Source organism: Anarhichas minor, unplaced genomic scaffold (genome assembly GCF_050575085.1).
Source record: "Anarhichas minor isolate MPS153535 unplaced genomic scaffold, ASM5057508v1 ptg000030l, whole genome shotgun sequence".
Lineage (NCBI taxonomy): Eukaryota > Metazoa > Chordata > Actinopteri > Perciformes > Anarhichadidae > Anarhichas > Anarhichas minor.
Genome location: NW_027466476.1, coordinates 5,561,042 through 5,567,782, shown reverse-complemented (window position 1 = coordinate 5,567,782; position 6,741 = coordinate 5,561,042).

Genomic DNA, 6,741 nt, shown 5'->3' with positions numbered 1-6,741 from the left:
AGTGGGGGGAGAGTGGAGGGTCGTGTATTTGCTTGCTATCTGCAAACTCACCACTAGATGCCACTGAATCTCACACGCTGCTCCTTTAAACAACATTTTAGCTGCCCCGCCCACAAGCCGTTTTTTCACGTCCCGCTAATGTTGAAAGGTTGTCAGCTAATACAAATCTAAAAGACTGAGGATGAAGTTACTTTTGCCGACTCAATCTTTTGCTTCCTGTGTGGCTTTCTTACAGATGTTTACCTTTTTTTAGAGAGAATTTATTGAAGCCTGGTATACTGTTAGCTTATTTTTCTGCCACAACAGTAAAAGAGCAAAAAGGACAGTTAATTGAACTGAATTCAGATTGAATGTAACTCATGTCTTGGACCTTACTGTCTTTCCACTGGCTCACCGGAAAAAAAAAAGGAAATACCTTTTAAAACTGGCATTAAAGACATACAGGTATTTTGCACACATCATCTCAAAATCCCCTGCTAGAAATAAAGACACACAGTCTACCTTGTCAGTAGCAATCAATACAACTCTAACACAGTTGTGTAGTCCTGCTGTGTTTGTCCAGCCCAGACAAAGACATGAGTTATAGCCTTTGCAGGATGGGTGATGTAGAACAGGTGCTAGGACAACACAGCAGAGCCAGGATGGGTGTCCGAGCGACTGGGGAGTGGGAAGGGTTAGGGAGGTTGGAGGTGCATGTTAATCGCTTCAGGAGCAGGAGGCAGAGCTCTGCAGGTGTCTGTCCCACAAAAGGACCATTCACTCCGGGTTGGGGCCGGCTCCCCCCTTGCTCCTTGATATCAGACCGCTTCGGTCAGCTCACGAAAGCCACAAAAACACAGCTCATGCATGATATATAACACAGCAGAAGAGCTCTGAATCACAAATGTGTCAGCCTCCATAAATACACAGGAATAACACTGTCTGAAATAATTCATGTGCACTATGATAGCATTGCTGATAATTACCACTCTTTGAAACTCAGTCAATGAATACCGCTCACATTTTGAATACGGTTTCCACTTTATGCATTAAACATATCATTTCATCTGTACCGTTTCTTTGAAATACTGCTGCATGCTCTATAATTCCCATGCACACCAAGTAATGAAATGCTACACTGACCATGAAATAATAATGAGGTAGGTATAAGGCTAATATGATTCATAACATAACATCGGCTCTCCATGTAGAGTGTGAGCGGTAATATATTAATGTTCACATGCAAAGGGTCATTTCAACAGGTAATTTCTTCTCTATTGCTCACACTGAAAGGCACATGGTCAAAACCAAGAGGGACGCACTGTAGCTTACACTGCCGTGCACTTGATTGACAGCTCTATCACCCTTTTGTTCCACTTGTTAGGGGGCGTGGGTGTATTTGCAGGGTCTTTAACTGAAATGATAAATTCTCATATAAAAAGACATCAGCCATCTATCCTCACCGTCTCTCAATAAGGAGTGGAAGTTCATTGTAAAGACTTTAGAAACAGGCACACATGTTGTCATGTCGTCACAATAAAAGCACATTTGCAATGAGTATTATAAACAAAAGCTGCTCTTAAATGAACTTTACTTTTACTGTCCAGGGTCTGACTATGGATGTGGACTTCAGTGGGACAGAGACTTTATTAATTATACTTGTACGTTTCGAATAAGCCGTTACATATAAACTAAACAAACTTTTTTCTTTTTTTTATTGCTATGTTGTGATAGGAAAAAAATATGAAATATAATATTTGGTGTGCTTTACTTACATTATGTAAATGTAATGTAAGTCTCCGAATACAAACTTTTTGGTTTAAGTTGTTTTTGCACTTGAAGTCCCTTAATCCCAGTTCTTGTACAACTTGCATACTGCAAGACTATAGGGCCATATAATTAAGGCTTTAAAACCATTGATTTATGGAGCAAAATATTCCATCCAATTAAAAAATAAATAAAAAAAGACAAAATGTACAAGTGCAGTATAATAAGGCTCTTGACAACTGAAGGCGGGAGAACATTCCCCGGGTGCATGCTGCGGTTAAAATAGCTTGCTAGGTCAAGTGACAAATGCTGGGGTGAAATAAAAATAAACACAAAACAGCCAAAGGAGTCGGGAGGACGTTTCACTGTTAGACGTATTTACCTTCCTGGCATGGTAAACCAGCACCTGGCCTTGTTGTTCAGACAATCTAATAAATACAAACTCAATAATCTGTGAGGTGATGTATATCATTTTAACTTTTTTTTTTTTCTTGTTTTCTTCATTAAAACATTTTACTGGATTATTTTTAATTTAAAGGACGTAATAAATCCAACATTCATCCTGAATTTCTTTCTCTTGTTTGTGAATACTCAATCCCTGGATGTTTTGGGCTTAATATACCAACGGTCTATTGCAATGCATTGGAACTGTTATTACACTGTGTTGCAAAACCAATTATTGCACGGAAACTTCTTTTTCTACTTCGGATGTAAAGAATACCAAAACCAAACATTGGTTACTGGTTGTTTTGACACATGAATATTTTCATCAGCTTTCAGAAACACTGGACTGTGAAAAATCCAAGAAAGTTATCCTCCTCTACAAATAAAACAACCTTCTTGCTGAGAGATTTTTCTTGCCAGCTTGGTTCACATACACACACATTTCACACAGGTGTAGGAGCACAGGGCGAGTCAGTATCCCTTCATGGAACAGACTCTGTACTGTCTTCTTCTGGTACCATGAGGCCGTCACACACAACTAAAACACCTATGGCAGCAGATAACACCTCCATGTCTCCCAGTGGCAGCAAAGAAGCTCACCATTATCCCACATTAACATGTATACAGATGGGGTTTTTTTTGTAAGGACTAGTATCACATAAAATCGATTTCTGCCTGACACATTTCTGAAAGAGGTATGGTAAAATAGCTGGTTTAGTAGCATTTCAGCCATAAGCTTGCTCTTTGACTATTAGTTTATTTTCTGCAGGAGCACTAAAACATAATCACTGATCTGTGATTCCACTTGATGTGTACCCCCTATTGCCCAATGCATGTAGGCTCCCGCCCCCCACAGTCCTAAACAATATGACAATAGATAAAATGGAGTGATAGATGGAGCGAAAGACCACGGAATCATATTCAAATTGTGTCAAGGCAAGTCAGTTCCTACAGACTTGAGATAAAGGCCGGATCTGACAGTAACCAGCTTCTACATCTGTATCCAAATTGTCAACACGCTGCAGGGCTGACAGTTAGGAATAAGAAATCTTCTTCAGGCATCATACTTCCTAATAAAAGAGTGCATCGGAGCGTGAACTGCTCGTGAGATTAAAGCTGACCTTAGGTCTTGTCAAGTCCATTAGAAAAATTACAGTTCAACCTTTAACATCTTCAAGTGATGATACAAGAATTAGTCCCATGGACAAAATACTAAATCTATTTCAAAGAGATATGCCAACAACAATATGCAGCTATTGGTTGGTAATTGATTGGCTTGTTACCTGGTGATTATGGTAGTGAATATTTAGCAACTCTGCTTTTTTGCCTCAGGAAAAACAGAGAATATAATACGAGACAAGACAATGTTGTTATGTTTTGTGAGCATACAAGAAAGCGTCTGATAACTACAGCCGCAAACAGATGAAATAGGATTTTCTGAACATTAGCATTCATGGAAAGTCTTTGAGTTTTCCCCCGGTTACGCAGCATTCTTCTGTTTTCAGCCCAGTAACAGGTGGTATGGAAATTCTCGCCCTGTCCAGAGACTGCTCTGTGTTTGAGTTGCAAATATGTTGTGTGACCATAATAAGCTTCCTGGCTGCCAATGAGCCTAAAATGTATTCTGTGAGCACGGGGATGTGCTTATAAAGAAGCTTCTGAGGAGGCCTTGAATATTACTGTTATGAACTCATTCACACCTTTAGACCTACAGAACGCAAAGGATCTACTGTAATGTCGGGTGCCATGCCATAACTAAGACTGAATTTAGAATATACTGATCCATGCTGACATTCAAGTGTATAGCTTATACGGCAACAACAGGCATCAAGACAAATATCAGCATTCTAAAAGTGTGTGGTGTAATTTGGCATTGGTTTAAAACCATCCAGGGCAGTGTGGATCCCGCTGTCGCACTGTGATTCTCATTCTGTCTGAAGAGCCTGAATGGCCTAAATTCTCAGGTCCATATGTGATCAGTGCAACACCTTACGACAGAAACCTTTAAGACACAACTGATCCAAAATAGGTCTTTGCAGCAATGTTTTCCCCTTTGTGAATTACAGGTTTACATATGTATCGTGAAGGTGAGTAGGCCGTTGAAATCTGGAACATCTGGCCTCAGTGCTCACAAGCCCCCAGTGATCAGTGTAAATCTGTCTCCTCCCTGCACCTGCAACCCCTTTTCTGCTTTTGCTTAGCTTTTTGTTCCATACACCCCACACAACACCGTCCACAGACATGCTATACCACTGACTAACACAAAGATTGGTGAAGTACCACTGTAAATATGTCAATTAAGTCCACCATCTTCAATACACAGCGCTTCATAGCAACTGGGTGCAAACCTGCTATATGCAGACTAGAGTACTAATATATGGACCAACATGCTCATTAAGTTTCTTAAATCTGCAAACCACACCAGGTCTCTTCAAAAAATATATTATATATATTATTAATTATTGCTTGGCTACTGCCACTTCTCCACGTTAAGTAGATTTGCCACAAGAACATTGCAACATTAAACCTGATTTATCAGAAGCTCCTTACAGCAGGATGCAGATCAATGCAAATTAATTGCACATGCGCAGTTAATGGCCATTATTGCATAAAATCAATCAAAGTCTACTGAGAACTTCCATTTGAGGTTCTGTAACGGTCTGAGCTCAGGTCGTTGTTTTGAGGCGTTCCGTCATTCACTCACATGGGACATGAATACGGAAGCATTAACAGAACAACACCATCAGCCCAGCCACTGACTGCCACCCTTTCTCCAAATAAGGCAATTAGAGGAGAGAACCGGAAGACTCTCCATGGTAACTCACTCACAAACAGGAGGGACTAAACAATGGACGAGAAAAGGATGAGATGATTGACAGCTCGTTGAAGCTCGCGCTCGCTGCCTTTGACTGCATTCATTAGCGATAAGAGCTTTCAACAACACAACATATACACCGCATATGTTTTGCTTTTTAAATCAACGCATTTGATATAATATGCTAGTAATTTAGTTCCCACCGACGTAACACATTAAAAACACCGACTATTTAACAAAAGCGTGGTAAATCTTTTTCTAACACACCGGGTCCGTGCATCCTAATCAATATGCCTCATCCGAGCACCTGCTCACTCACCCGAAAAGGAAGCAGACGGTTTATTTTTTCAAATTTCGATTGACATTGTAATTACATTATTGTTATTATATTACTGTCTGAGTTGTAACGGCACAGGCTAAAACTTGGCGTTGCACGATAACCATTCACCACATGGAGAAAGCAAAGAGCTGAAGCCTTTTGATATTATTTATTATATTGTAGCCTACCTCAGTTTCTTCTGTTCATCCTTATTGTTGAAGGCGAGGAGACTCTTTCTCCAGTGTGATGTGCAGTAGTCCGAGTCTCGGCTAAATAACGCTGTTGAGCATGCAATGTGTCTGCTGCAGGGTGATAGTAGCCCGTTAAAACCCTCGATATCTCAAACTGTAGTTGTCAGGTTGCTGCTCGCCACATGCAAAAACGAAGAAGCCTATCCTAACTGATTTAAAAGTTACTTCTTGTAACGTTATTCGAAGCGAGTATCATTAATTATCACTCATTAGTAACTGCGACGGTGTGTTGTATGGAAAGGCAGGGCAGCCTCTATCCCTCTCATCCCTCTGGATACTGTCGGTCACAACGTGTCTCCGCCCCATCACCACTCGCAGAGCACTGGAGGACATTTGTGATTTGACTTTTTGATGATTTATCTGCAGAATTATTAATGTACTCGTGTTATTACTTAAAATGTTCTCATTTGGTAAGTAGTCAATGCTATACTTTATGGAAAAAAACATTATTCCGTTAACTTGCTCATTAAATGCCACAAAACACAGAATATCAGTTAGACACTCATATAAATCAGTTAGATTTTATCTTGTTTTGTATCTGTTCCGTTATCTATTTCTCTAGATTCGGTGCTCCTATTGTTATGTTTACTGGTACTGTGGTATTGTCAAGTCAGCACAAATACAAAGAAAACGTCTATTAAATATTTTTCAAAGTAAAAGTTCTCAAAGCCACACAAATAAGAGTAAAACTTAAACAGTACAATATAGTTTTTTCTGTGCAGAATAAATCAGCAAAGAGCAGATATTTAGATTTTACATTTCAAGATAGTGGACGACCTTCTGAGTAGTATGCCATATGTTAAGCATTGAAATAATTGTGTTCATTTAGTTTTGTTTTTGTTTTTAACTGTGTTTGGCCCTTATTGAAGGTGCTATAGTCATTCTGCACTCAATGTTGTTCTTCAGCCTTGGGACTGAAGTCGGTGTACATTTCAGTCAAAGGAAACTCTTTGGAGCATAATGTATTGAAAGGTTGATCCTTGTATCTAATTAAAGTCAATAAAGAAAAAGCTGTGGGCTCCAATTTAGCTCTGGTCTCAACAAGCCTAGCCTAACATTTTAAACAATTCTACCAAAGCAACACTAATACTACTATAATACAAATGCTTTTATTTTTTAACTAACCGGAAAAGTAATTATTACTGTTTGCTGTTAGCTTGTGGTTG